At 39.9% G+C, this 12,959-nt stretch overlaps 1 protein-coding gene across 39 annotated transcripts in view; it reads right to left on the bottom strand.

Annotated features, from left to right (window-relative positions):
- Positions 1–12,959, bottom strand: part of mbnl1 (muscleblind-like splicing regulator 1) — an 86,751-nt gene that overhangs the window by 71,201 nt on the left and 2,591 nt on the right. For 36 of the 39 annotated variants that reach the window (XR_013291400.1, XR_013291408.1, XR_013291409.1 and 33 more), the window contains exons 2-4: positions 4,747–4,995; positions 4,320–4,390; positions 3,670–3,840 (exon numbers count right to left, since the gene is read on the bottom strand). The gene's annotated coding sequence lies outside the window, so the exon portion shown is untranslated. Of the gene's footprint in view, positions 1–2,813; positions 2,960–3,669; positions 3,841–4,319; positions 4,391–4,746; positions 4,996–12,959 lie in introns of those variants that run through there. The other 3 variants (XR_013291401.1, XR_013291402.1, XR_013291404.1) reach the window with 3 other exon arrangements.

Genomic DNA, 12,959 nt, shown 5'->3' with positions numbered 1-12,959 from the left:
GCAGTTAATTTTCAACAGTTTGAACGCTAAACGTTAGATAATAAATGGATGGAATGTTCCTTTAAAAGAAGACAAGGAGGTAGTAGCCAGGTTGCCTGCCCACATGAACCCCCTTGACAAATCACCACCTAACTTTTCACTGTTGTTGAAACACATTTTCCCACTTTCTCTCCTTTCCTGATGAGAACAAATTTCCACCTTAAATTGTCCTATCATGTCAGGGCTCTGCTATTTCCCAACCTCCTGTAAATGCCACCGGCAGGCTAATGTGAACTCTCACTCTCCTGAGGAAATGTCCCCGAGCCTTAGTGTGCCAACCTCTGACTGCTCATCTATCACTAAGCCGCAAATACACATTAGGCTTCCATTACAGAGCATCACAGCGATACGACTGCAACGGAGCACACAGCCTGCCTGCGGAAAGGCCAACAGCTGGGAGCGGCAATCAAACTAACCTATTTAACTTGAATTTATTTTGGTGGCAGTGGAATCAAAAAGCGAAATCACGCCAACAGGGGTCATTTCCTGATTGTGTTACATGTTATAATAGGACAGAGCGAGACATACGCTATGTAAACAACCATGCTATAAGTACAGAAGTAAGACTCGAATTAAATAGCGGAACGGCGATTCATAATTTCCCCATTCAAGCCATAATGTGTCACTGTATATTGGCAGAGGAGCATTTGAATGGGATTTCCCGTCTTTCTTTATGTGGAATTGCACTGAAGCGACATTCGCCACGTAACCCCCAAGAAGTTTGCGTGTGTGTGTGTGTGTGTCTGTGAGACACCGTTTTAATTGGCTGCTTTAACGTCTAGTTGTTGGCCTCTCACACAACAAATGAAAGGGACTTGCAAACGCTGGCCACCTCTCACGCCTTCTTATGCTGCATTCGAGGAAAGTGGGAAGTCGGACTTTTCCGACTTGATACCAGGAAGTGAGCTCGGGAACACCCCTTTGAACTGGTACATCCGAGTTGCGAAATCGGGTAAAAAATAAGGACCCCGACTTAACTGATCAGCTTCACATCACTCCACAATGGCAAGCTGCAAGGAGACCGTGAATGGCAAAACATAATTTACAAGATATTTATTTATATTTATGCATTGTTACTTTAATTAGTTATTTGAAATAGATTCACGTAACACAACGTGATTTGGAATGACTGCGTTAATCAGAACAACAAAAAATGTATCGCATTCAGCCATCTTAGTTGTTTACATTTGCCTCAAACACCTTGAGGTCAGAACTGGGAGAATCTAAGTGGGATACATCCGACTTCCCACCTTCCTCGATTGCAGCATTAGCTTAGACAAGATAGCTTAGCGTTATCAAGCGTACAAGCTTAGCATTAGCGAGCAGAGCATTAGTGAGGATGAAGCTAGCTTAGCATTATCAAGCGTACAATCTCAGCATTAGCGAGCATAGCATTAGTTTGCCCTCCAGTTATCGGTAATTTTACCGATTTGACATGTCATCATCATTGCTCTCCTTTTTTTTTCTCTTTTTTTTATGTGGGTGAGTATGTGCGTGTGTGCGAGCATAGCATTAGTGAGGACGAAGCTAAAGTTAAAAGTATCACTGATTGTCACACCCAGGTGGAGCGAAATTTGTTCTCCGCATTTGACCCATTCCCTCAGGGAGCGGTGAGTAGCAGCGGGCCACGCTCGGGAATCATTTGGTGATCTAACCCCCCAATGACCCGGCCGGGGATTGAACACAGCCTCCCAATCTGTGGGCGGACACTCAATCACTAGTCCACTGAGCTGGCAAGCGTAGCATTAGCAGACGTAGCATTAGTGAGCGTAGCAATAGCGAAGATGATGCTACAAGTGTAGCATTAGTGAGCTTAGCATTAGCAAAGACCAAAGTACCAGTAAAGCAATTGCTAGTTTAAAATTAGCGAGGCCGAAGCTACAACAAGCTAGTACACGCAATGCAGCTGTTTATAAAATGAAACAAAACAACATCCTTGGTTTTTCTGTCAACCACGCTGCAAGTTTAGTTATTTCTGTGGGTTTTCTATGCTGCGTCAACTGCCAGTATAGGTTTCGACAACTCAATATGTTTGAATGAGATAAGAAAGCACTATTATTATATTATAACAGTACTGCATTTACCATTTTTATATATTGATTAAATTTGATCTTTCACATCTTGGACTATGAAGGGTTTTTCAGGAAAAGTAGATTAAGTAAGCAATTCAAATTCATCCGGGACTCGCTCGTTGACGTGAACGAAAATCTCGAGTGCTGATGATGACCCCGAGTCCAGGCACTAGTAAAAGCATACAAACTGTTGTAACGCTTTTCTTGCTTCATTATTTGAGTATTTTTTAGATTCCACACAGGAAGGTGCCGCGGAGGCAGGTGTAATTCAAGCAAGCTGTCAAGTTTGAAATACGGAGCGAGGAAATAGCACGCCGCCTCGTCCTCATCTGGCACTGGAAAGAATGTGTGCGTGCATGTCTGTGTCTGTGTGCGCGCCTCCCTTCACAAGCTGGAAGCTTATCTTGCAGATAAAAAGGAATCGAATAGAAACACCCTTTCCGAAGAGGCCTTTCACTTGGGCTTCTAGCAGGTTCTGGGGCTAGATACGGCGCCACATACTGCAAATATGAAAAATAGCAAACAAATCCCCTTAACCCAAACCTTAATTACACTTTGAGAATTGAACTGGCTCACGTTGAATGGAGTTCACATATAAACACTGCCAAGTTTAAAAATAAAATGTAATCTCAAGTGATCAAAAGTGATCACTGACAAACACAAAAAATCATCAGACGAAACGTGTGCTTACAGTGAGCTTACCTGTCTGCGTCTAGCGCTGAAGTGCCACTTGGAGGGACAAAACCACTTTGAGCTAAGGTCACGCTGACGCACCGCGGAAGAACATTCTCGCTTCCCCCATCCGTCCGCTACTTCACTTCACTCGCTCGCTCTACCCTCTAGCTCACTCACAATAGCGCCTTCTGCTTAGCAACGGCCATACTGCAAGTGCGGTCAGGTTTACAGCGAACCATCACTGCGCAACATCAAGTCTCCATGACAACCACTCCTTTATCTCATTTGCATCTTCTGCTTGCATTATCTCATGCCAAATATGGTCAGCTTGTTATTTAGCTCTCTCTGCAGCCCCTTTTTTTTTTCTCTAACTTCCTCTTCCCCTCCACTTTCACAACTGTGGTTGTAACGCACACTACGTGTTGAAAAAGTACTGAGATCAACAAATTAATAATGATGTGGTGAGCAGAATTTTTATTCTTCACCTTATCAAGACATTTCGCACAATTTGAAGTGTACAAAGCAAGGTCTGTAAATCATCAAACACCCTAGGGACGACCTAGAACAGACATTGTGATCTTTGACCTAAAAAAAGAAATTATTTTGGATGAATGGACACAAATTCCAGTCATCCCTCGCTGTTATGGCTACAAAACTGACAAAACAACTTCAGGTGAAAAGACTCGCCGTCCCAATACTTTAGTGCTCACAGATATGTTTGCATTCTTGCAGCCAGTGATTGTGTAGAGAGAGGAAGTGGTGGAGAATGAGAGCAGTTTGCACTGTGCAAAGATAAAGGTAAACCAGGAAGTGGTTGCTTTTCAGAGAGCAGAAAAGAAAAAGGATGTGATAACACCCTCGGAGCAGGCAGGTTTCAACTCACCACCTTCACTTGGTCTTGGCCTCCACCTATTTCTCCCCCAAGGACTGCGTCTCTGGAAGTATCGCAGGAATGTCGAGGCAGGCCTCTGGAGGTCTCTGAAGCCACCCCTCCGCCCGCACGCACGCACACACAGCACACGCGGGCCCACTCAGCAGCACCTGTCTATGGCTGCTAGTTCACAGAAAGAGACACAGTCAATCATGGTGGACAGCACAGCAAAAGAGCAGCAATGGGGTGGGTGGGGGAAGGGGGGTGGGGTGGGGGGGTCTTTGACAGGGACTGGATGATAGTGACTCATCAGCTCAGAAAAAGGCAGCAACATAGAATAAAAGTTCCATGTTTGGTACAACAAAATACATGCCAATTGATATTTTTTCTGGAAAATATATTTTAATATCTGTCACTCTGGTCTGATTGTTAAGTGGCCTTGGGTTTCATGAAAGTAATAAAACTACGGGGTATTCCAGAAAATTTGACATTGTGTGTATAAAGTACTGTAACTGAAATTAAGTAGGCTTCATGTTGAAAAACAAAAGATTTGTTGAACAAAATTCCAACAACATATTCAAATGGATATCGATTTTATAGCCGATTTCACAAAGCTTCGCAAAATGCAATATATACACGGTATGACACATTTTCCTTTTTACCTTCCTCTTTGAATTCCTTGTGCCATTTTCGGACCAGCTCTCTGGTTGGTGTATTTTCTCTATTGAATTTCCTATAAAAAAATAAAATAAAATAAAATAAATGCACAGTGCTCCCTTTTCTTTGACTGAGTTTGAGCATATTCAAAGTTCTAACACCCAAAATTCATGAACGGTTCATTTTAAATTGGAACAATTCAATTGGGTTTGTTTGAGTGGAGTACGAGGCAATTCAATAAGGCATGGCTAAAAGTTCGAGAGGGTAAGTTACAAAGAGTTTCTTGTTGTTATTGATATTAATAATCGATTAATGAATGTGATAAAAAAAAAGAGATTTCCCCCCCCCCCCCCTTTTATTTGAAAGCGGTGCATGATGGTGAATTGATTGATTAGTTTCCTGTCTACTCCTAATGGAGAAGCACGTGCTCACCAAGGTTTCTCGGCTCCTCATCTCATCCGACTTACAGGCAGGGCATCAGAAGCTGAAAGCGGCGCCCGGCCTTTACTCTTCTGGGCTGCGGGGATGCTGGGACCCGGGGAATTGGAAGTCAATGAAACCATTCCTAATTTAGTCTTCGCTCCTCCTTGAGCTGCCAGGAATCAAGAGTGAGACTCCTTCCCTTTTAGGGCTCCCTGGACACTGCGATCGGCGAGTGGCACTTCTGCATTCTGGTCTATGCTGAGGAGTTGTGGATGACAAAGAAAGAGGCGACAATCACAATTGTGGTTATTTTCTAGCTCTGTTAACTGTGTAAATATTGTAACAAAGTATCTATCCATTAGGGTGTGATTCGTATCACGATTCATAGGTCACGATTCGATTCGATTAATCCCGATACGAATCTATAAATTGATTATTGTGATTGTTTTTTCAAACTCAAATTTAAAAAATACTAATCAGTAAGTAAACTCAGGGATGTGATTTGACCAAAGTGAAATTATCTGAAAATTTAGCCGGGGGTCTGGGGGCCGCTGGCACCCAGCTAGGTCCAGGGCAGTGCGCTGGTGGGGGGACAAGGGGGGCGGAGCCCCCCGGAGCTCATGGGTTTTCCGTGTTTTTAAGTACTTTCAATGCACTCACATGACAAAGAAATAGACAAAACAACAGCATAAATTTTCAATGTATATTGAACTATCCCATATAAAATGGCAGTTTTAGTCAACTCAAAATCAGTCACATTCAAAAACATTGGACTGCCTTTGCTTTTAAAAACTATCACTGAGAATATCATCATATCTAACTAATGTGATTACTAAGTTAACACATAAATAATGTTGAAGAGTTCAAATTTCATGAACAAATAATTGTATCGTGACCAAATGAAAAGTAACTCATATTAGAGCATACCACAAATGTCTTTGTTATAGCAGAAGATGTTATCTGTCGGAGTCATGTGCATACACAATGAACTACTACTAAAAAAAATAAAAAAAATTAAAAATAAATAAAAAAATCGGATTTTTTTTTTGGGGGGGGGTAAAAAAAGCGAAATTCCGCGAATTAGCGGAAAAATCACATCCCTGTAAACTTGTACATGTACACTGTAAGATTTGTATGAAAATGTATTTATCTGAAAATTCAGGCTTATAACTGAGCCACTGCATTTAACAAACAGGTTGCAGTCTGTTCTGTTTCATGTTTGAACAGCACTGAAATCAAATATTAAGGCTTAATGTTCCATTAATATAACATTCTTCCATGCTTAATGTGTGAATCCTAAACCTAGTTAAGACGTTTTGTTGAATATTTCCATTAAAAATTGATGTTTAAAAATAATCGATTCGGCCACATATTGAATCGATTCGAGAATTGCGTGCAGTAATATCGCGATATATTGCCAAATCGATTTTTCCTAACACCCCTAGTATCCATGAACTTTTCACAGTTTCGGTTTACAACCATGTTATCAACTCATTCAAGCATTTTGCCATGTAAAAGACTATCATTTGGCAGTCTTGCATCCCGATAATTAGCTTTGATGAATAATCACGGGCTCTATGCTTAAACAACCTGTTTAAACAGGCTCCCACACCATGTCATGTTATGTCGTCCTTCATAGCCGATGTGCAAATGAAACTAGAGACTGTGGGCTGAAAAGTGCATTTTCTCTTCACCTTGATAAAACTAAATGTAATATTTATTCAAAACGACAACAAAGTGAGGTTGGATATATTTTTGTTTCAACGTTAGACAATTTTGGATAGCCAAAACATTAACTATCAAAACATCATAAACCATTTAACAAAACTGTCTGTCAGTGTCTCATTATCATTTCTTATAAGGAGCATCTCGTAAATGAGCAGCATGTGTAATAATTGCATGACAGAACAATTGCAATTAAATATCTCATTAATCCATCAATGTTCTATTCCCGTAACAGTAGATGAAGGTAAAATACTAGATTATGATGAGACATACTCTGGCTGTATGAAAGTAATTAAACTCCTCCCAGCAATATTACTTTAATATTATGTTTTTTTTTTTAAAGAAACCTACACATAATAATATCTTTAACTGGAGGGCAAGTCCTTCTCTGACAATCGATACATAATTAGGCTTTACATGATCAGGATTTTGGAGCCGATCATTGAAAAATAAAAAATTAATAACATTTTTAAAAAATAGATAGACATTCACCGATCCGATCATAAAATGAACCAATTTATCCAAGCTATTTATTTACTGTACAATCGAACCCTTCCAGCCCACGAATAGCCCAAATTTTCATATAATTTGACGCATATTGAAATGAAATTTAAAATCAATCTATAAAACCTGAATACACGGAAAATGACGGGGGAGCCCCCCCCCAAAAAAATCATTTTTAAAATATTGGAATCCCTGGAATGAATAAGACCGTTTGCTGTAATATCTTATTGTGAGGAACCGATCAATGGCGTCTTTGAGCGCAAATTACACCCGATCGCCGATTTTACGAGCTGATCAGATCTATGTAATGTCTAATTTCTACCAACGATAATTTTATGCAAACAATCAATGAAATTACTAGCATGCAATCAATATGCAATCAATGAAATGAAAAAAAAAAACCACAATTTAAAAAACTGTACGGTTTCCCTCCGATCTATGATGCATCCAAAACAACTAACTTGCACATTTGATCATTTCTTTGAGCAAATAGTGTCTGCTAAGAAAGTAACTACAAAGTAAAAAAGAATGAACATGAACAAAATCCTATCAAGGTATCTTGACTCATCAGATTGCCAGGACTGATGGCGACTATATTAAACAGTGAGGTAGCAGAAAGACCACTTAGTAACCTAGCAACCAGCAACCTCAACATGGCACCGATTGTAATTCTAAAAATCGGCGAGATGAGTGCCTGACGTTATTACATCGCCGCAGCCAATCACAGGAGGATCTGAGCCATAAATAACAGACGGGCTCCCCGGACCAAGCACACGTTCGTGACGAGAAAGTCAACAAAAGCTCTCCACTTGTTCTCTCCTGGATTCTTCTGCTTAAAGGAAGACAAACAGAAGTTGAATTTTATGAAGTGCTCCAACAAGAGAGTAGATTGCGACCAAAAGGGAATCAAGTGGAGCCTATGATTAGTGAGTCATAATGAAGGTTGTGGGATGGGACTCTATGATTAAAGACAAAGCGGAAAACCTATAGGTCTATATGTGAAACACGGCCATGCTGGGCGATGAGGACGAGTAACGCAAGGTGAAAAAGTCACGGAAAAACAGCTCTGTAAGCCTTAAAGTAGCAAAACGCCATTATAAGCACTTCTCTTGTAATTTGAAGAGCAGCGGCTCCCTTGTAGAGTCCAGAATCTTTTTTATTATTACCACTGAGTGTGTGTGTTCCACAGCTCTGCGTAACAGCTCAGCCTCCGGGGCCTTATATTTAGATTTTATGACCAATATCGAGTTCTGACCCAAGATGTTTTCAACGGGGTGATTAAAGATGTCATGTCCGCCGGGCGAGAACTTATGGCGGCAATTACGAGCAGCCCCGCATGGTGCAGTGAGGACATAGGTACATACGTTCACGCTGATTCTCAGGCGATATCAGTTGGCAAAAGTGCCAGTAAATAGGACCGAGTAACAGATTTTACCAGCCATCTTTAAAGTCATCTAAAAAGTTTCAAACGGTTGCATGATTTGCAATAAACCAGTGGTTGTCATACTTTTTACACCAAGTACCACCTAAAAAATGACTTAGCCCATCAAGTGCGGCCATCTTTTAATTGGATTAAAATTCTGTAGCACAATTGTGGTGTGATCAAAAACGATCCATTTTCTTTGGTCCTTCCTCGGGTCTCCTGACGGCCTCACGACTCTAGCTGGAAGTGTTCGGTTTAGGTGAACGGTATGGGATTTTTTAATAGGTTTTAGGTGAACTAATGAATACACACACACTCACACACACACACGCACGCACACATACAAAAAAAAAAGAGCAATGATGATGACATGTCAAATCAGTAAAATTACCAAATGAATAATACTGAGCTCTCCAGAAAAATAAATAAATAAATAAATAAATTTTAAAAAAATAAATAAAAACGATCCACAAAAAGTATATTGATTATTATATGTAGGGATGTTTGATTCCACCTTTTTCCAGACCAATGCTGATACACTCTTTGAGTGTATTACCGCTAGTACTTATGAGATATTAAATTTGCATGATGACAAAAACATTGTGAACAAAACCTTTCCCTCTGACGCAGATGATGATTCGCCAAACTGCTGCAGTATAGCGCCAACTACTGCTTGGGAGGATGAAATTGATGCCAGATTTTCTTTGCCTTGAGTATCAGTGACTGATATCGGTTGCCTCCATGAGTACTCAACATACCAAATCACAACCGCCCCCCAAAAAAATCTGAAAATGTTAATCAAGCAAATTTTGACTTTTTTTATTTTATTTTTTTTATTTTGTATGTGGGTGAGTATGTGTATGTAAATGTGCGTGTGTGTGTGTGCGTGTGTATTCATTAGTTCACCTAAAACCTATTTAAAAAATCCCATACCGTTCACCTAAACCGAACACTTCCAGCCAGTCGTGAGGCCGTCAGGAGACCCGAGGAAGGACCAAAGAAAAGAAAGGAAAGTGAAAACCAGCACCGACCAGACACCACCAACCACCCACCGGGCCACCAACCCCAGAAACATCTAAATTCAAATTTTGATTTTAATGAAACTAGCTGTGCTTGTTGATAGTGATCTTACAACGCTAAATCTAAAAATGTGGGTCAATTGGAGCAGGGATTTGGCCGCTATGGCCCTCCGAATTGTTATATTTTTGTCAAAAAGGGCCGTGGCTGCCTCCTTTGAACCCTTATATCTCAGGGACTACTGGGTCAATCTTCACAAAACAGATATTGTTAGAAAGGGAATTCAACAAGTATTCCAAATCTGTAATCATTTAGTGCATATTGACATGTTTTCTAAAACATACAAAAGTTTCAGAGGGGTAATTGTTTTTGTTTAATTTTTTGTTTAGCAGCAATAGGGAGTTAAAGTAACCAAATATACCCATAGATAGCCATTGAATATTCAGATTGCAATGAATATTCAATGAAATTCAACTCTGAAAGATGAATAATAATTCATATTCAATGAATATTCAACTAAGAGTCAGACAATTTAAACGTTGACTGAACCAGAACCGATTTTATGTTGGTGACATTTGCACCCTGGAAGTACGGTAATTTAAATAAATTTACATTATTACCGAGCTAATTTACCAACTTTTTGGCTCACAAACAACTTTGGAAGAAAAAACACTATTTCAGCTTATGAAGAGTCTTGGCATGGCTTAAATCGAGGTTCCGCTGTATAACAACCCCTCCAAAAAACAAGAAACAAAAACATTTGTCTAACAGAATCCCATAACAGACATTGGACATCCGCTTGTACTCCTCTTGCAAGAATATATTACAGCATAGGCAAGCGCAAACATGGTTTCAATGCAATGTTATGGGAAGGGACATTTAAAGCACACAGCATTAGCCATAAAACCTCAACGTTTGGATATTTAATAGTCATCTCGAGAAAATTAGAACGTGGGCTACATCCGTCTGTAATATATCACAAAAAAGAAAGCAAATTCAATTCAGGGTAACATCATATTATCTCTCGGACATACTAAGGACAAAAAGTATTCCTTTCCATGCTCGAAGGAGATTGTGTGTGACAATCCTCCTCCCCATTGGGATTCCAGTAGCCTACATTCCCCGTTTCAAGGTCGACAGCAGAAGCAAATTAAATTACTTGTCCTGTTTTGTGCCGCTGGCGCCAGGTCAACAGCGACTTGGCTAAAATGATGAGTGCAGGATTCTGAGGGGAGCGGTGTTTTTTCCTGAACCCCCTGGTGTCATATTTGCAACGCAACAATGAAATAAAAAACGGCGTATTAAATTCAGCTTTTGCAATCACTTGGAATGAAAGAAAAAAAAAATCAATGACTTTTACTTCTGCTATCATGCTATTGAAGCATGTGATTTGTTTGCACGCATAATCCCAGTTGTTTGGAAACTACAGTGTTCCCCCGCTATATCTCGGTTCATGGTTCGCGCCCCTGCTACTTAGGAACATTCGCCTAGCCTTACGGACATTTCGACCAAAAAATTAATATATATATATAGATATTTATTAGGGGTGTGAATTGCCTAGTACCTGGCGATTCGATTCGTATCACGATTCATAGGTCCCGATTCGATTCGATACCGATTAATCCCGATACAAATTTATAAATTGATTTTTTTTACCTCAAATTTAGAAAATACTAATCAGTAAACCTGTACATGTACACTGTAAGATTTGTATGAAAATGTATTTATTTATCTGACAATTCAGGCTTATAACTGAGTCACTGCATTTAACAAACAGGTTGCAGTCTGGTTCATGTTTAAACAGCACTCAAATCAAAAATGAAGGCTTAAGGTTCCGTTAATATAACATTCTTCCATGCGTAATGTGTGAATCCTAACTCTAAGTAAGACGTTTTGTTGAATATTCTCCTAAAAAAATTGATGTTCAAAAATCGATTCGGCCACATATCGAATCGATTTGAGATTTGCGCGCTGTAATATTGCGATATATTGCCGAATCGATTTTTTTCTAACACCCCTAATATATATATAATTTTTTTTTCTTCTTTTTCTTATCGCAACTTTATTCTCATGATTCTCCAACTTTTCATATAGTGGCCCCTCATGCTCCTTTGCATTTATAAATGTTAAGGAATGAATCTCAAAATTCACATTGCAACACTCTTTCATCCCTAAACTGTACTGTATCCATGTGTGTCTATGATATTATTATTATTATTTTGAAAATATTTTTTATATGACTTCTAGATCAAATTTAAAGTTGCGTACCTATGCCTCAACATGCCACACCGAGGCCAACTGGAAAGGAAGAAGTGTGGTTAAAGGCAAAAAGAGTACATCCCTTGAATGACACAGTTGAACGTTTTGCCATTTCATTATTAATCGTTCCCATTAGACGCGGAAAATATTTGTTTGAAGTGTGGTAGTAGCCATTGTTAAAAATTGTTATAAACTATGGCATTTTTGTTGTAGGTGTCAGTTTTACAGTAAACTTCAATTGGGAGTGAGAGTTTTGCCTATGATCTGAAAAAACGAGTGAGAGAAGGTAAAAAGCGATACTTTTTTTTACTTCAAGAAATATGTTTCAGTAATTTTAAATGTGTTTAAAGTCTGTGTTGGGGTAAATCTCTCTCTCTCTCCTCTCTTCTCTCTCTCTCTTGTCTATCTCTCTCCCTTTTCTCTCTACTCCGCCTCTCTCTTTTCACCCCTCTCCTCCTTTCTCCTCTGCTTCTCCTCTCTCGTCTCTCTCTCTCCTCTTCGACTCCTCTCTCTCTCTCTCTCTCTCATCTCTCTCTCTCTCTCTCTCATCTCTCTCTCTCTCTCTCTCTTCTCCTCTCTCTCTCTCTCTCTCTCTCTCTCTCTCTCTCTCCTCTCTCTCTTCTCTCTCTCTCTCTCTCTCTCTCTCTCTATCTCTCTCTCCTCTCTCCTCTCTCTCTCTCTCTCTCTCTCTCTCTCTCTCTCTCTCTCTCTCTCTCTCTCTCTCTCGTCTCTCATCTCTCTGGCAGGTGTGTGAACATGTTGCATGGCTGCCTCGACTGAGAAATTTCTGTACGTGTCTGAGGGCATCGCTTGCTATCAGCAGACAAACACTATGATGTGGCAATATGAGAAGCTTAGGAAATGTAAAATCATAGCTCAGGGTTTTTCCTGTGTAAAAAAATCAGAGGTGGCCACCTCCATCTAATTTGCTCACCACTGATATGGCTCAACACAGCGCTCCAGCGATGTTGATTGAGCTTGGCAGCAACGCATTTTAACTGCAGTTTCAGTGTTGTGCAATTATGGAGGCGCTATATCAACAGCTGTTCACCGGGAAAGACCTGCAGCAACACTGAAGAAGGAACAGCTTTTTTTTTCTTCTTCTTTTTTTTTTTTTAACTTTGATGTACGGAAGAAGAAACAGACCATGGAGCAACCGTTGCACACGCCCATTTCCTGGTTGTGAGGCAAAGGTGGCGCACTCCAGCAATCGCCAAAATCATAAAAACACAGTATATTATAAACATAATAGTGTTTTATAACAACGCTAAACTATATTTACAATTTAACACGC

The sequence above is a fragment of the Vanacampus margaritifer genome, chromosome 2 (genome assembly GCF_051991255.1).
Source record: "Vanacampus margaritifer isolate UIUO_Vmar chromosome 2, RoL_Vmar_1.0, whole genome shotgun sequence".
NCBI lineage: Eukaryota > Metazoa > Chordata > Actinopteri > Syngnathiformes > Syngnathidae > Vanacampus > Vanacampus margaritifer.
This window is presented reverse-complemented; position numbering and strand designations above follow the sequence as displayed.